General features: G+C 41.1%; 1 protein-coding gene across 3 annotated transcripts in view; it reads right to left on the bottom strand.

Annotated features, from left to right (window-relative positions):
• Positions 1-19434, bottom strand: part of LOC118783387 (galactosylgalactosylxylosylprotein 3-beta-glucuronosyltransferase 1-like) — a 90438-nt gene that overhangs the window by 12969 nt on the left and 58035 nt on the right. The gene's annotated exons all lie outside the window — the stretch shown is intronic.

Below are 19434 nucleotides of genomic sequence, written 5' to 3'. Positions count from 1 at the left end.
TATATTTTTGGAGGCTCTGTGAAGGAGGATCAAATGAGGAATTGAAAGGAACAAGTTTTTTGTTCTAAAGCAGCTGCAGCAGGGATGTGTTATTTTTGCTGATGACTTAGTAATTCACTAAGGAGCATGTTTTTGTAATTCATGCAATATTTCAGGCAGGAACGGTTCTGCACATACAATTTCCAGACCTGCCACACAGTGAAGACTGCTTGTGTATAATTTGTAAATAGCAGTCTGAAAACCCTTAGTGTTATGTGTGGATGCATGGTATATTACTGAATTGCTATCCTGATAAAAAAAGATGTGTGCTTGAGTGGATGGCAATGTTAGCACTTACTACAAGAAGACGTTGCTTACTGTCTTATCAACTCGCACCTCGTTTTTTTTTTTTTTTGGAAGATCAAAATTGGACAATACATAGAGGGTCACCACGCAGTGATCCAGCATGCTTTCAAACCTTTTCCTCCCGCTAATTTTTCAAAAGGCACTACAAAATGGATACAGATACAGATACAGAAACAATGTAATGAAGTCTTCATTTTGCAAGATCAAAATTGGATAATTCATAAAAGGTCACCATGCAGTGACTTACAGTACTGCATTTTCAAGCCTTTTCCTCCCTCTCCTTTTTCAAAGGGCACTACAAAACAGATACAGATACAGAAACAATGTAATGAAGTCTTCATTAAAAGGATAAACCCTGAAATGAAGGCTTTGTATGATGTTAAAGGATGGCAGTCCTAATTATCTCACTGGTCCCTCTTATGTAATAGTTTGAAATTAGAGAAACAATGTGGCATTTTTTAGATCACTTAGATCACTCTCGCAATCACTGCTTCACTAGACTAACCTCAAGGCTTTGTTGCTGATCTATAACATTTTCATGGAATGCTAAAAGGAAAGAAAACAAAGTAGTTGAAAGTGTTCCCCCCACCACAATACTAATGAAGTCAAACAAGGCGTGACAGACACACCTGCTAGAGGCAGCACTGCAGGAGTTTGAGGTGAACCTTGGGCCAAAGCTTGTGAGAAGAAGCCATACATTAAATTCAATGACACACAATCCAGTTTCTGTTACTTCCTCACAAGTCAGCTGAACCACCATTGGCTACTTCCAGAAGTGGGGCATAACTCTGTGCCCACTGATGATAATGAACATAATGAACTCTGCCCTGTTGCCTGCTTCTTGGTGCCAGGCAGATGCTGCTCCAGTCTCTAGCCAGTGTGAATTTTGGAGTGTTGTGGCTGAATACTTTGCAGATTAAAACTAGGCTTCGGCACACTCTTTCTTTCAGAAATAAATGTCCTCAAACGTAACCCATCTGGAATTGAATGTGTTGCTCTAATTAACACAGTGGATGCAATGGCATCTTAAACCCAGGTTATGTCCTAAGAAAGGTGCCAATCATTACAATCGTTAACCTTGCTGTACACTGGATGCAAATCCACATTTGTGCCGCTCCACAGTTGCTACAGTGGAAAACAACATGCACTGTGAAAATACATTTTAAATCTTCTCAGTGGCTGCTACGTATTTGGGTGAAGTATTTTGATTCCCAGCTTTTCTTTTGACGTTGCAACACAGAATAAAAAACTGTGTAAAGTGTGTATAAATGTTTGAAAGAAACCATGTGGAAACCATGATGACTCACCTACAGCTATTGATACAGACCTCGTATGGACACAGTGCATCCAGCTGGGTCCTGCAGCAAATACCATGGCCTGGACCTGCAGCTGTGGAAAACCAAACCCCACCCCCCTCGACCAAGCCTCCCAGTCCCCTCCCCCGTTTTCTGATTGGTTGAGTGCTGCCTAGCTAGAGCTGCACTTTTGCCTAATGCAGGGCATGTCCATTGTATTTTTTAATTGGTGGTGCAATTGGTGACAATTCACTTCAATAATTGGTGGCACAATAATTGGTATCTTATAACTGTCTCTGAGATCAGCTAGGGGTATACATTTTCTGTTTGATATAGAGGTCCTGCAACCAGTGTCAGGGTCAGGCTTGTGGCCATGGGAAACCCCACTGCATTAAGCCCTGCCCACCTGAATCCCCTCCCAGGTCTGAATCTTCATCAACAAGCACTGAAGCCAAAGAGCATCCCAGCCGTGCAGCCCCTTTCCCTGCCCCTCTTCACCCATGAGCCATAACAAGGTGGAGACATTAATGGGAGAGATGCATTTTAACCTGGCCTGTCACCTTGGCCCCCAAACCTCCTTCTCTCTGGTGGCTTCTTAAATAGGCTCTGAGAGAAGCTGGCAGAGCCTGTGCAGCCAGCTTGTGGAGCTGAGTTTTCAGCCAGGAATGCACGTGTCAGCTACAAGGCGCTGCTTCTCTGCGAGAGTGAATGTAAGGAAAACTTAGGAAACCAGTTTCAACAATGGATTTTTTGCAGAACATATATATTCAGATTGTGTTGGCATCATTTTGAAATATGCCTCTGATGAGTCTCCCATAACTGATGAAGGCATGTTTTGAGCCCTTTGTTTTGGATTGCTGTGATATGATTGTTAATCAGAGACAAATAACACACCAAATGCATCCTTCCCATATACAATTATAAGCTCTTTAATTTTCATTGCTTGCAGTTAATGGTCTCTTACTAGCCATCTCTGTGTAGGCTCCAGTCCAACTGATAAATTGGTCATGACAACAAAACCCTGGATTCAGTTAAAACCACCCGGTCACCTTAAGGGCAGGTGCTATTCAACACAAAAATATCTCAAAATCCTCTTATTGCACTTAATTTTCTGACACAGTTTACAAGAAAGTAACCCCAATTTTGGTTGAATAGCACTTTCCATGTGGTTTCAACTGAATCTAGTGGCTAGGCTCATAACAATGCAGGATAGAACATGAAATATAAATCTGTGTCCAGACACAGTGGTGGCCGGATGGGGCCCAGAGAAGACCTGGAAAGGGGGAGCACAGCGTGCGTTTGCCTTCATTACTGCTAATTGCCTTCTGCATCATTTTTAGCAATCAGCTACTCAACTAGAGCTACGCTCTGCCATCTGCCTAATATGCAGCTCACACATTGTCCAGTTTCATGCTATTAATAACTTCATCTGTCTGTCTGAGTGCACTTTTCTGATTTGATTTAGAAGGCAAAGGCTTTTTTATTTTCAGGAAAAAATTAAGTAAGCCATTTGCACTGTGCGATTTCCTTGATTGATGGCGAAGCAGCCCATCTGGGCCAAGCTGCTTCGTTGTTGATTAAAGATTTGAATTCTTGGGCCCAACGCTTGGGTTATTCCATGCGCATGACAGCAGAGTGGACGCAGTTCACACACACACACACACACACACATGCACGCATGCACGCACGCACACACACACACACACACACACACGTACACACAAGCACACACAAACACACGTACCATTTTCCCATCTTATTTATTTACATTTGTCCACATTTGAAGAGAGGGGGCCAAAGAATTTTGTCTGGAATGGATGGTGGGACAGCCAGCCAGGGCGGGAAGGGATGGAAACCCCTGAGGGTTTAATAGCCTCCCGGATGCTGTGTAGGACTGCACTTGTGATCACAGTGCTATGTTTTGCATTGAAAGCATGTTTGAATGTAGCCAGCAATGTGTTTTTCATGCTAGTCTCTTAGATGCACTTTATACTTGCACCTCATACGTCACTCTGGATAAAAACGTGTGCTAAGTGATGATAATGTAATGTAATGTAATGTGTTGGTGAGAATGGGGATAGCAGGGCAGTGGGGGTCAGTGTGAGGTTGATTAATGTCAGCATGTTTATTTCAGATAATGACAATGGTAGGAAGGCATCACATTTCACCTGTTGCATTAAGAATTTTTCACTTCATCAGCATCCTGATTCCAACATGACAAACAGTACCCCTAATTTTAGCGCCAATCTGATAGAAGACAGATTGGTTTGGCTCACATCTATTCAATGTTTCAAGATTCCTTCAAAAACAATTGTGTTAATATTACCGTTAGGCCTCTTAAATGAACAAGGAAAATTGCTCTGAGCTGTATTTCATACATGGGTCTGTTTTTATCAAACCATTTAACTACTTTAATGTTGTTTTTATGATAGTTTTATGCTTTCAAATGCAGAACCTTAGCTGGAGGGATGTCACATCTCTGGACAGGGTGGCTTGAATGTAGTCACCTATTTGGGGAGACACGCCTCTGGTGTCTGCAGACAGCACCTATGGCTACACCCCTGCATAGCTCAAGGGTACAAAACATGTTTTTTCATGTCCTTTTCTGATTCCTGTGACATCACAGACCAGAACAATCAATGACATACAGTATCTAATGGATTCAGCTGGGAGTCCTAGAATCTGGCCTATTGTCAATGGGTTGTGCTTGACATGTAATGTCTTGCCAGGTTAGAGATTGCTGGCTTTGAACACCCTAGGCGCAATATTCAGCAGGTTCAATCACCTGTTCCCAAACACATCTCCACGTGTTTGCACCAATCAAAATCACTCAAGTGTATCATGATCATGACCAATCAATTAACCAAACTGAGACCAAAAAATGCGTTCAAATATCCCAACTCCATATGCTTTACCTTTCTAACACACATGCAAAGGTAACAGGTCTGAGTGATACAGTTAATACTCAGTATTCTAGTGCTATTGACACTAACACGTTTTACAACATTGATGATAGTCTGAATGTTTAGAACACTCTAAATTATTTGTTCCAATGGGCTGAGTACAGTGTTGATTAGTGATCAATAAGAAGACAGATCACAATATTTTAGTAAAAATGAAATACAGAAGGAAAACAAGTTTATTAATGGAGCTACCCCTGCCCTAAAAACAAAACTGTAAAACCAGCACAAGCTCACCAGCTGCTGTCGGGTGTGGCCTGAATGACAATTAGGGCTTATACTTCTCTCCTACAAGAACGCATGCTTCAGTGGCTGTTCTGTCCTAGTGACATCAGGAACTAGAGGATGGGCTGGTCTCTAATGAGATAGAGTGGATGGAACTCACTGAATCCACAGAAATGGCATTTTCAATGGCCATGGTCCCCAATTATAGGTGTGTACTGTGGGGAAAAAAGCTATAATTATGAATTTGATCAGCAATAATGAATCCAGGGGGAGCCCGTCCAAAGTGGGAGAAGCGTGTATTTCTTTTTTTTTTTTTTTATAAAAAAATAAAGAACATGGAAATGAGTGACTGGACAGAGAGAAAGAGAAAGAGGGAGAGAGAGATGTAGATTATATATATATATATATATATATATATATATATATACTGTATATACATACTGTTTTCTTATCTGCAATATGCACAAAGTGCAGTTACCTCTCATGGCCACATGGTGCCACCTTTAATGTTAATGCACATTTGATATGGTTTTCAAGCTAGCGGGAACAAACAACAACAAAAACAAGTGAACAGTGCTTTAAAAAACAAACTTGTCCACTACACTTTATACAATGTTAGCCTTTTGTGAAGCCAAATGTTAAGTGACACTGGTAGGTGAGTCAATGGCAATGTTAGAAAGTAGTATGCTAGCGTTAGCTACTGTTACCAAGGTTACGGTAGCTGGCTAGCTAGCTGTTGGTCAGCTAATATTACCCAAGCAAGCATAGCTACTAATTTCTCACATCAATGATACAAATGTCAAACGTAACATTGACATAAGAAATTAGTAGCTCGCTAAACAGCTAAGAAATACATAGCTGGCTGGCAACAAGGAAAAACATTTGAAAAATAAAACTGGTTTTTCTTCTTCTTCTTTTTAGGCAGACTAGATGCTACACTAGCTCTGATTAAAAAAAAAAAAAATCATGAAGTTTTAGTTGGTCTTATTCGTCATGATAATCCCACGCCCAGCCCCTGACATAGCAGTTCTTTGTTCTAGACCAGCAAAGTGTTGGTGCCACCCTCAAACCAGTTTTCCTGGCTGAGAGCCGGTTCTTTGGCTGTCGAAACGCGAAGAACTGGTTCAAGATTAGGCACCGGCTCCAAACCGGCCCTTGAACTGCCTTGGTGGAAAAGGGGCAAATGAGAAGCCATGATAGTGGCCCCCTTCAAGGGTTGCTTAGGAGGGAAACATCCACATGCCAAATCTTCCTTCCTTTTTATACAGTATATCAGGGTATGCTTTATGCAGTGTTCATCAATGGTGTGTAAGGATGGATTATGTGGGTCACAAGCATTTTCCAATATTAACCCTTTCGCACGTAACTTATTTTTATGCTATGTAGTGTGCGTGTTATGTTACATGGTTTGTTATGTTTTCATTAGCGTTATTAAGCTTCTCATAGTTTTCAGTTAGCATTTGCTATATTTTTTATGTTAAATCGCTGTTTCCTCAAAGCTAAAATTAGCTAGAATTTTTCCGCACCGGTTTTAGCATACATACTAAACAGTTAATCACACCGGTGTGACCGTCCGCGCGAAAGAGTTAGTGGCTCATAATGAGTACAGTGTGCATTTTACATATATGAAGTTGCAATGATTAATTACAAAGTTTATATGAAATATAAAGGCAATCATTAGATTATGACTTTATTATCTTGACAGTTGTTAGTAATTATTATTAGTAGTAGTTATTAGCAATGAGAATCTATATAGATTGTAACATAAATGTATTTCAACTACTGATGTATCCTACATGACTATATTCCCTTGATGAAGATCTTAAAAAAACTCTCTTTAAGCATCATGAATCAAATCCTTAATAGCTGATGAAAATCTGTGTTTCATGTGGTGTCTCATTTCAGAGTAGCATTAAAGTGCCTGACAAGCACTTCTATAAATGTAATTAAATGTAATGTTAAATGCCTTCTGAGTGCACATAGCATAAGTACGTCACAAGTATGTCCTATTTATTTTCTAATTACATTAAGTAAATAGGTGGACTGTTGACATCCCAGATATTGTCTTTGGTGCGATCCCATGCAGGCTTTGACCCTGCAACTGAAAGGCAGCCTTCAGGAAGCATTTGATGTGTGGCTGAGTCTTTCCTAACTGCGTATTGTGTACTGTGATGTGTATTCATGAGTCCTGTGCACAATATGTGATTTTACTCATTTTCAGAAACACAGGTGAATGACATATTTCACTTTATATTTATTTATTATTACTTTATATGTATTATTTGACATATTTATTATTTATTATGCATTTGTTAACCACTAATAAACAAAAACACAATGCAAGTCTTTGTCCATTAGTGTATTTGTCCTTTATGTACCTTGGTACTAGCTGATTGGTGTAATGCTGTCTCTATGAAACCAGGCTAGTGTCTGCTGTAAGCTCAAGCTTCATCAAAACAACATCACCTTTTGCTGGGCAAAACCCGGTATTAAATGTTTATATTCATGATGCTAACTTGGCATATTACAGACAAAAATGAAAACAAATTATCTCCCAGTGCTTAAAATAAGGTACATGCCTCAGTTTAGGGAAGAAGATGCAGTAACATGTGTGCGGGGGCACTGGAAGTACCACTCATTCAGCTTCCCATCAATCATGGTGGTAACTCCGTGCTCAGCATTTTCTTGACCTCTGTGCGCAAGATCATTACATTATTGAAATGTGTTATGGTCTTCAGGGGAAGCAACCCCGATGCCTGCAAGACAGACCACAAGGACAACCAAATGCGCTCCATCACAATCTGTCAACTCAACTGACCAGCCCTTCAAGGAGAAAAGTAATATTCAGCAAAGACTTTTATGAGAAGGATTAGATCAAGAGCAGCTGTCCAACACTGTCCTAGTTTTGTCCTTTGATTGGTCATGTCTGCAGATAATGTGAATTTGTTTTGTGTGTGTGTGTATGTGTGTAATATCCCCAGATGACATGCTGTTTGTGTATTCATCCTCCCCTCCACTAAAACAATCATAATATGTAGAGGAAATCTTTTTTAGGGGTCCAAGCATGTAGTGCTGGAACCCTATTATGTTTGTTCTGGTTTTTATCATTATTAGGGGTCCAAGCACGTAGTGCTGGAACCCTATTATGTTTGTTATGATTTTTATTATTATTAGGGGTCCAAGAGCTACCAAACTTTTTGGTTCCTATGGTCACCCACTACTAAAACAATTACCCCGATTGGCCAGATGGTGGCGCTATAGGAAGCAACAACGCGTTTTGCCTCTCTCTAGTGGCTCCGTAGCTTTGTAAAAAAAGTATGGAAGTGAATAACATTTTGCTATCATTGTTGTAGGTGTAGAAGTTCTGAAGTAGCTGACGGGCTAATGGCAATTTGCCTTTAGCTCAACTGGTAACGACGCTGGCTTTAAGGGGTTGGCAACAAGCAGTGAGAAACTCGCTCGCTCGCTGACTCCCGTTAACATCTAATACACAACGCAGTAAGAGACCACCCGTTACATAGGCCTAAAGTCATCCTTACATTATCCAATGTTCAAAATTTATTGCGTGATATTCGTTTCGAGAACGATAAAATAACGCATGAACACACGAACATGCACTACGGTAAACAAAGAACAACAACGGTGTGCTTTTGGTGTTTCCTGAAGTTTCGCAAAATAGACCAATACTTCCGTGTTGTCACATAGAGGGCTGGTGGCAGAAAGTGGCTTTGACTCCCATAGACTTACATGCAAAATTTATGACTTTCTCAATGTTATTAAATAACTTCACCATGTAATATATATATATTGGACTGAGGAGCTCCGACTACTGTGGACCTATAACAAATACGGGTCTTACACCTGCATTACCCTTCAGTTGTAGACTTACTGTGTCTAAAGATATAAGATAAAAATGCCCACATACTTGGTTGTGAGAAGTCCTATCCATACCATACATAATCACATCAAGGAAACTGCTGTGGCTTCAACCATTTACCAGACATGCATCTACAGGCCCATGTATTAAGACAAGCGAAGACACAAACCTGAATTTGATCAGTTTTGTATTTTTGAGCGTATTTTTGGATTTTTGTACAGATTATCATTCAAGAATTTTATCTGGACTGTGCAAAACAACAGTTTAACATATATTATTTTCTCATTCTTTAGAATAAAACAGCTGTTTTTTTTAAGAAAAACAATATATATAAAAACTACATTTGATGGACTCTGATAAGCTTCTTGAATCCCTTTCTGCGTGTTCTAATGGGTGATTATTGTTTCAAATGATGAAACAGGTTCGTGGTGTTGCCTGTCTTTGATGGCACGTGTCTTCAGCAAAGTTTGCAGTGCATGCTGCTCTGATTTTTTGTTGGATTGTAAATGGCCAAAATATCTCTACTGAAGCTGAGTGATCTTTCTTGTCGATGATGTCTTCATCCTTCGAGCTGGTCATGGTCAGTACTTTTTCTTCGGTGTTGCTCATTTCGCTTATTTTGCTTCTTCCGCTCCAACTAAAAGCCTGTCAGCCAATCTGTCTGTAAACAATACCACATGCTGGCCTGCATTTATACCTCTCACCGTGCAACCTAACTTGCGCAATGCATAGCCCTACCTCTATTCCTGCGACATGATTGGCAGTTCGTCATTTCTGTGAATGCTATCGAAGCATGGAAAGTAATTAAATTGAACATTTGTTATATTTCTATCGAGGAAAATTATATCGTGATAATTACTGTTGTACATTGAGACAGAAGACTTCCGGTAGAAATGAATGTCATTGTGTTTAATGATTTGCTGTTGTGATTTTTGATTTGCTGTAGTGATTTTTTATTTGCCGTTGTGATTTTTGATTTGCTGTTATGTTTTTTGATTTGCGGTCTGATGTTTATTTTGCTGTTGTGTTTTTTATTTGCGGTTGTGATTTTTGATTTGCTGTTGTGTTTTGCACTTCAGGGCAACCGTACTTTTGGGTATTTAGAACACTTACAGTCAATGGTGTGTTAAAACATTTCCTTTTTGTCAGCTCATGCAATACTTTAATCCCGTTTAGCTGATGTCATGCTTCTTAGGGTACCACTCTAGCTCTTTAACTCCTTGTCAAAAGAGACACGTTGTTGAACATTAAACCATGTCAAACCAATTATTTGTACTGTTGTTCCAGATGAGAAATATAGCTCTGAAATGTAGCCCAGTCTACACACGCAAGCATTTTTTGGCATTTGAGAGCAACTGATACATGGACGTGTCCTTGTAGCGAAGGGCAAGAGCAGTCACTCCACCTGGCCTCAAATCCAGGTCTACGGGGTACCAACCATGCGACTTTGACCGTGTGCCAAAGAGCCAGGCTTGTTGGTATGGCAGTCAGAGCGCATACTCAACTGTAGTGATGGCACTCCATCACAGTCCTTAATCGAGTGCCAAACCAAGGGGGGGAGTTGCATGTTTGAATGGGCCAGCTTCCAGGTGCATCACACAACTCAGGTCTTGAATGTGTCACAGTGGTGTCTCCCTGGGTCCATGGGAGCTCTGGGGACTCTGCACATGGGATTCTGCTTTTCTTATCCTTATCTGTCACGGGCGATTTTTCTCAAACGCATTGGGTCACATTCAAAAAAGCACACAGGAGCAAGAGAAATATACAAATAAATAGATAAAGAGCAGTGATGCTTGCCAGCCCATGTTGAAGCAGCAGTAAGTCTGCAGCTGCTGAGACAACAGAGCGCTGCCCACATTGTAGAGAAGTCTGACCTTACAGAGGACGTTGCTGGCTCCCGAGTGCACCCCTGTGCTTACCACCAAAACGGAGGCCAGACATCAAACATGTGCAAGGGGACGTGATACTCCCCAGTGTGGGTGCTCATTGGGCACTTTGATGCATCTGAGAAGGGATCTATACGCTGCTCAGCCCAAATGCCCACAGATTCTTTTTTTTTACAAATGAGGGTTCCATGCTTTTTTTCCCTTCATGTCCTTCATGACCAGCACAGCACAGTACATCACAAAAAAATCCCTGCACAGCACAACACAAAAAATACCAGCACAGCACAATGGCAGAAATAAAACAGCGTGTGGCCTGTCGCTTCGGGCAGCCAGTCAGAGAGCCACAGTCTTGGACCAATTCATCCAACACCCCAGGGAGGGATGGCGGAAGGGAAGGAGAGGGTGGGGAGGATGCTAATGAACACCTTTGGGGACATGGCATTACACACGAAAATGGCTCCAATTAAGTCATATGGGCTGTAAATTTCTACTGTGGCAGGACGAGCATTTTTATTTTAATGAAGAGGTTGCAGTTGTGAAAAAGGTTTCCTCAATCTTACCCCATCATCTTGGGGGTGAGGGGGCTTGGGCGTGTAAACACAGCCTCATAAACCATGCAGTGATTGACCTTTTAATGAAGGCGCTCTGATTATTCATTTGATGTAGTGTCCAGAAATTTGTAGATGTCCAGAAAACAGGTAGAGAGAAAATAATTCAGATTTTCTTTTGTTGCTCATGTACAGTTCTAATTTGGTGAATAATGTTTTAGTGTGAATGTTAATGTTAATAATGTTAAACTTAAGAAAAAAAACAACAACCTGGTTTTAAGTTAACAATAATTCCTAAATAATGACACCGTTTTAATTTGGTACTTTTGTTTCCTATGTAAGATCTGATGTCCGTTGACTAACCTTTTGAAGCTATGTCAGAATTAACTGGCACAGAATTAAGTGTTTGAGTCACTGTTTTCAAACAGTTCAATCAGGCACTTGAAACAACATGACACGCATGCACACATGCACATGTACAGAGACACGCACACATACACATGCACACACTACCTTAGACACAGACTAAAATTTCTCTTTCGCTTTGTGCTGCATATTTGAGTATGGTGGTGATGGGCATGCATTTGCAGAGCTGGGGTGGATGGTACACCAGCTCTATTAGAGGGAAATCAAACAAAAATGACTAACTCCTGCAAACTGCTTCTTATGTAAATCACAAATTTGTTTAATTAGCACACTGGCCAACCTTCCAGTCAAAGACACCTTCGCTGGCAAATCCATTAATTCTTCATTTCATGAGAACAGAGAAGTGAGACAATTCAGGAAGAAGGAAAGTGTGGAATCAATTAGACAGTGTCAAGCACAAAGTGCATCCAGGGAAATGACACAAAATGTTACATAAACAAGGAAACTACACACAAATAAGAGCTTGTGTCAAACACAAAAGGCTGAGATCACTAAGGCATATCTGACCCAAGACACACAAGTACAATACAATATACCTGACAGAAGTGTACCATTTCAATACAATACCAATGCATACCCAGGGTTAATGTTAATGTAATGGTATGAAAAAGTAACAAAGAGTAAAAAATACTCCTCCAGTGGCCTTAAATGAATACCAACAGATAGACTCCCATGTCTTTGTATGACTGGGTCTTTGTATGACTAGACTAGGACTAGAGGATCGAGAGCTGTGCTTAGAGCTGTACAATAGACACACTAGAATAGGCCTGTTTTGCTATGTGCAAAACAGGCCTACTCTGGGCAGTGCATGTACATAGGAGATGCTGGGTTGACCAGCTGTGGCCATATCTGGGACTTAAACCTGCAAACATTCATTTCTCTGCAATGATTTTTGTAAGAGTATGGTATGGCAGACAGCTGTTGCTTACAAATTGTGTCAAATCAGAGTTACATCATAAGTAGAGATGAAATGGTATGAAAATTTAATATCACAATTATAGTGACCAAAATTATCACGGTTATCAGTATTATCGCGGTATTGTTAAAATGTGCTGAAAATGTTCAAAAAGTACTGATATACAAACTGAAATCATTTCACCAAATTTTATATTGAAAACCACAAATAAAATTAGCAGCACTATGCACTTTTTGTTTGCATAAACATTAAAATAATAACATAGCCAATACAAACATATGTAAACATATGAAAACCATATCAAATGTGCATTAACATTAAAGGTGGCACCATGTGGCCATGAGAGGTAACTGCACTTTGTGCATGTTGCAGATAAGAAAACAGTATTTAATGTGAGTTTTTCCAAAGCGGAGGTGTACAATAAGGTGCCTCACTGCAGCTGCTCATCTCCTCATCTCATGAGGAGTTTGGGAAACTTGAACCTTAGGTGCGAATGATCCTTGTTTACCTACAAGGCAAAAGATGAGACCAATGTATATTACATGTGGACAGATCAGTGAGATTTTTTAAAATGCGTATTCATCTTCCTCCTTGCTACATCTATACTGGAGATATTATATTTTTTGTCATAATCAGACATTGCCAATTATCAGTTTTATTGTTGTTGGATTGGGGAAAAATAGTCCAGGAGATCAATTTTGGTCCAGTGTTTTCAACAGCTGCCCTATTTGTGAAAGCACAGGGGACTGGGCTCCTCCACTGATATTTTCTGCAATAGCAAAGCTGTTTCTTTTTCCTGCAGAGGAGTTGAAAATTATTCCTGGGCCAGAATTTTACAGAAACACTTATTACCGATGAAATACCAATGAATTGCTAAAATATGCCTGGATCAGATCTTTTCCCCAGGGCTAGGACAGAATGACTGCAGTCTGGAGTATATCCTTCAGCTGTGCTGGAGCCCTGACTGCTTTGATGCTCTTAATTCTTAAATGTGGACCGCATGCGGAGGTACACCTCACAAGCTAGTGGTAAGGTCGTAGTGGAGGGGTACTAGGGGTACCTGGGAAAAAGGCTACATAACCCCTTGGTTTTAACATGTTCTAATCACAGCACAGCTGCCGGGGGCAGAAAGAACACATACCTGGCAGTAGTTTTTCAGTGAAGTACAACAGCTGCTTGCATCAAAGAGCAAGCCGCTTTAGTGCTCATAATTACTGGAATCCAATCAAATTCATCAGGATGTGCAAGCCTCCAAAAAAAAGGAAAAAAACAAAACCAAGAAACAGAGATCGAATGAAACAGTGGCTCAGCAAAACTTCAGTTAGACTGCAGAATCCCAGAAGGAAGCTAGCTCAGCTTTAAGCCACTTTGCAGTGTATCCCATTTTGATTTGGAAGTGCACCTCTTCCACAGACGCAACAGCTGTTAGTCTTGTATTGTACTTGTGAGGTACCTTAGAGAAGGCTGGGTGTCGGCCGATCGCAGAACCATATGCTTGTGTGTTGTGTTATTCTTCCCCAATCTCCTAGAGCAATGCCCAAGTTGGGTGCCCTGAATTGGGGGTCTCCATTTGGTGGCAGCACGGGGACTGTGCCAAGAGTTATGGAGGAAAACAGCGGAGTAGAGGTAAGGCTTTGGACAACAGATGTTCCTGTTGTTCCAGTCTGTTTTTGTGAGGGGCCAATCAGAAGTCCTCATGCAACTTTAGAGCTGGATGCTGTAACCAGTGGAAGTTGTTTTTCAACATGGCTGAACATCATGTTGATGTGTGACAAACAAGTCTGTATATGGTGCGAATAAATGAACATACATGTCATAAAGTAAAGATTTACATTCTGTTCTTCAGTACATGTGTACATTTGATAAAGCTTTAAGTAAACTGCATCTTCATAAGGCTTACATAACCTATTCATAGGCACTAACACTGACAGAACAGTCACATAAAATTTAACTTGATCATGGATTATTTCATGCTTCACAGCCCAAATATTATCTATTTGGATTTTCAAAAGGCATTTGACAAAGTACCACATGAGAGGCTCATAGTGAAAATGAAATCTGCAGGGATTACAGGAGCTATCACTGAGTGGGTTCGAAGGTGGTTATCTAATAGAAAGCAGACTGTAACTGTGGTAGGTATTGTATCAGAGCAGGGTCCTGTACGAAGTGGAGTCCCGCAGGGATCGGTGTTGGGGCCTTTGCTATTCCTTATATACATAAATGATCTTGATGCAGAGGTTAGCAGTAAAATAGTAAAATTTGCAGATGATACGAAACTAGAGGGTCTAGCCAACAGTATAGAATCAACTAAGGTAATACAGGAAGACCTAAACAGCATCCAAAAGTGGGCAGATACCTGGCAGATGACATTCAATTTAACTAAATGTAAAATCTTGCATGTGGGAAATAAGAACCTTAGACAAGACTACTTCATGGGGGGAAAAAAAACTAGAATGTGCTCAATTTGAAAAAGACTTGGGAGTAATAGTTGACCCAAGCTTAACAGGATCTAGGCAGTGTGCTGTTGCAGTAAAAAGGCCAACAGGATGTTGGGATATATAGCCAAAAATATTGATTATAAATCTAAAGAGGTTATATTGAAATTATACAATGCTTTAGTCAGACCTCACTTGGAATGTTGTGTACAGTTCTGGGCACCGCACTATAAAAAAGATATTGAGGCTCTTGAAAAAGTTCAAAGAAGGGCAACTAAATTAGTTCCTGGCATGAAATATAAAAGCTATGAATAAAGACTCAAGTTACTTAAACTATTTAGACTTAGCAAGAGGAGACTTAGGGGTGATCTAATAGAGGTTTTTAAATTTATAAAAGGACTCAATAAGGTTAACTATAACTGATTTTTTAGGGTAAGTTCAGCTGTTCTCTTTCTTTAGCAGACCTCTCACTCTAAACACTGCTTTCTAGCTACAGGCACCTACTGATTTGTTCCTAATGCTGTACAGGGTATACCAGCAATGTTTTTACACATTTGTGCACAGGGGCCTTGCAATCTTAAGGAAAGAGGTGCCATTTAAAGACAATAGAACAATGGAGCACCTTGATACCACAATGGCCCATCATATAAGTCCCTGGTGAACATACCACAGACCTACATAAAATTCATTTGTCTTCACCAGTGGCTGGTGGGAGATGGATACACTAACACTACAAATGTACTTTTGTTTGTTTGTAATTTTCCTTTGAACACATGGTGGAGAGTGGCTCGCCCTGATACATCTGCTTTGATGTTTCTCTGTGTTTCTTTCTCCAACCCTCTTGCTCACTTGAATTAGAGAACTCCCCCTGCACCCCTATCCACTTTCCCCTGCGGCTGTGGTTACGTAAGCAAGGATTGGCGTGCATGATTTGAGCCGAGGTGCTGACCACCTGCACTTGAGTTTTTTTGTGTGTGAAAGGAGGCTGCAGAAAGCCTTCTTCTTGCTGGAGGCTTTTTTGTCATGACAGAAACACAATATTCCTCCTCCCGCGAGATGTCGCCAACACCCACAGGCAATCCCAGCAACCCCTCGTCTCCACTCCAAGGGGGACTGGCACTAATAATATCATGCCTTGGGCTCACAGGTGCTTGAAATAAGTGGATCTGTCACATCATTTAGCCCCTGTCGGACACGTAATCTTGCTCCAACACTCAAATTTTGGTGGAGACATTGGGTGGGGGGGTTGGGAGTGTAGATATTGCCTTGTATGAATAGCTCATGACTCAACCACTGCGCACAGGCGTACACGCACATTCCTACCTACAGACATTAGGGATGCATGGCTGTGACTTTAATACTGTCATGAAAAAAGCACAAAGACAGAGCAGTGGAAAAACAGCAGCAGAACCTCAGCACAGTGGGGCGAAGCAGGACGCAGAGAATGGGAAGTCCACAGGTACCCGTCTCAGCACAGACCCCTGCCCTGGCAAGGGGAGGTGTCAGAATGAATATACCTTAAACAGTGGCGACTTCCAGCAGACGCCAGGGGAGGCCAGGCATCCTCAGAATTAAGTAAGTAAGTAAGTAAAATTTATTTGTATAGCACTTTTCACAGACATAGGTCACAAAGTGCTTTACATGAGCATTATACAACATAAAAGAGAGAAAACATAGAAGATGAAATGACCCCCCGAGCTACTACATACATACACAATACATAATACAAATACAAGTACACAATAAAATACACAATAAATACATAAAATGTACAATACACAATAAAATACACAATAAATATATAAATACATAAAATGCAGACCTGGTGCATACAGACTACCCAAACGCCTGTCTACACAGATGTGTCTTAAGCTGCCTTTTAAAAGAATCCACGGAATCAGCAGGGTGTGGGCAGAGCATTCCACAGTTTCAATGCAACGGCCTAAAAAACTCAATCGCCACGGGTCTTTAGACGTATATATATAAATTGAGATGTGAAAATCTCTATAACAATAACAACATGTGAAATAAATTTTTATGAAACTTTTACGCAATTACATATTCCAATTTTGATTATGTAGCCTACCTTATATTTTACGGTGATTATGGTGACAGAATAGCTTTTTAATGTCATATTGTTGTACGTTTCTCGCTTTAGGCTTGCATGTACATTTCATGCCACTGAGGCAAAGCCAGACTTGGTTCAGGCCCACTTGACATCCTCTCACATTTTTTTTTTAGAAAAATTAGTCTTCACCGTTGAGTGTTGTACCGCTCTGACTGGACTGTGAAAGAGAAAAAAAATGCCCAGTGGGTGTGTAGAGGAAGCCCATGAATGTTTGGCATAACAGGCGGGCGAGGGATGTCAACCTGCCGCAGTCTTCTGACCAATCAGATCAGAAATGCAAATCATGACCATCTGACATGAGCAACTAATAAACTGAATTTCAACCAGAGAGTGAGTAGTTGGTCAGGAAGCATTGTAGTGGTAAGATATGGATGTCGACCTGGATTTTTTTTGAAAAATGATTTTGTTAGGTTGCCATTTGAGCAACAACTTGGGAAAGGGAGGCCGACGCCAGATGTTGCTATAGTGCAAAATCCAGCAATAAATTAAGAACTTTTTCTACTCAACACTATGCTAAGACTGCATGGTTAACTGTTAGCACGACACTCAAGAAGAGGCTATACTGTCGGCCATGCGTGCTGTTTGAGAAGACAGCTGCATGTGCTAGCAATCCGTGGGTTACCACAGGGTTTGCGGATTTAGCTAATTTGGCTAGAGCAATTGACAGACACGAGAAATCGAAGTCCCACATTACATCTAGTCTTAAATTAAAGCTATTCGGCAAAGTAAGGATTGACCAGTCCCTCGATCAAGCAGTTGCCGTAAGCGTCCAAAAGCACAATAGCCAGGAAACTAAAAACTGTGAGATAATGAAGAGGCTAATCAGTGTGGTGTTGTACTTGGGAAAGCAAGAACTGGCATTTCATGGGCATGATGAATCTGCACTTAGTCTGAACAGCGGTAATTTCATTGAGCTAGTAAAAGCTATGACAGAGTTTGACCAACAGCTTGCTTCCCATTTACAAACGTCGACGCTGGTGTTCACAGGAATGTCCAGCACCATCCAAAATGAACTCATGTCTTGCATCGCTGATGTGGTACAAAGTGAAGTTGATACTGACATCAGCCTGGCCCCTTTCATTGCGGTGCAGATGGATGAGACCTCTGACATATCCTGCAAAAGTCAACTGAGTATCATTAGCCGGTACATCAAAATGGCCTTGTGTGTGATCGTTTTTTTGGTTTTAGTGATGTGAGTGTGGACCGAGATGCAGAGGCTATCACCGCCATTCTGATGAATGAGTTTGACAAGTATAATCCCGCTATCAAACTCATTTGTCAGACATTCGATGGGGCAAGCTGCATGAGTGGACAAGGAGGTGGGGTTCAGGCCCTCGTGAAAACAAAGTGTCCTCACGCGCAGTTCATTCATTGCTATGCCCATAAACTGAATTTAGTACTCGCTCAGGGAACACTATCCAGCCCGCTAAAGTGTTTTTTGCTTCACTCGATTGCTTTCAAAACTTCTTTGTGCGATTGTGCAAACGAACAGCTTTGCTCACCAATGCTGATCACACTCTCTGAGTTCCAGCCGGCAGTGCAACCCGCTGGAATTTTAAGAGTTGTGCACTGCATACAATCAGTGAAGGTCGTGAATCACTGCTCACAGTTTTCAACCATATTATATCCAAGCCTGGCTGGGACAAGGATGTGATAGCTCATAGCATGGCTCTTCAAAGGACCGTGAATAGTTTTGATTTCACGTTTCTCCTTGGTGTGTTGAGACATATCTTTGGATTAACTGAACCTCTTTTTCAAATTCTCCAAACCAAGTCTCTTGATTTAGGGTATGCGGTCAAACGGGTGGATGGGGTTCGTGCTACTCTAGTGGGCATTAGAACTGACGAGCGATTTCAGGCAATTTATGACCATGCCACTGAGATTGTCGGGTCTCCGAGAGACAGGAACAAAAGACGTCGTGACTGGGAGGGCTTTGAACAAGGGTTAGGCCAAAGTGGTGATGGGAGTGACAAGCCCCCTGTTGATTCGTATCACCACCTCTACTTTGAAATCCTTGACAGTGTCTCAGTCCACCTAACACACAGATTTTCCGACATGAAAAGTCTGAGCTTTTTCCATGTCCTTGACCATGGGTCGTTCAGCAACTTTGCAAAACGGGATGGGTTTGCTGACAGTGAACTGGGCCAACTGTTTCAGACGTATCCGTTCTTTGATCAGCAGAAGCTGCGAAACAAACTGCAAGTCATTTATGATGATGGCTCTTTCCACAAGCCACCAGGTGACTTGTTGCAATGCATTATAAAGGATGACCTGTTGACAACACTGCCAGAAGTAAGCAGACGTTGTCAGCTCCTTCTTATAATACCAGTCACCAGGACTTCAGCAGAAAGGTCCTTCTCCTGCTTAAAGAGGGCTAAAACATATCTCCGGAA

The sequence above is a fragment of the Megalops cyprinoides genome, chromosome 9 (genome assembly GCF_013368585.1).
Source record: "Megalops cyprinoides isolate fMegCyp1 chromosome 9, fMegCyp1.pri, whole genome shotgun sequence".
Taxonomy (NCBI): Eukaryota; Metazoa; Chordata; class Actinopteri; order Elopiformes; family Megalopidae; genus Megalops; species Megalops cyprinoides.
Note: the sequence above shows the minus strand (reverse complement) of the source record. Positions and strands in the feature narration are given on the sequence as shown.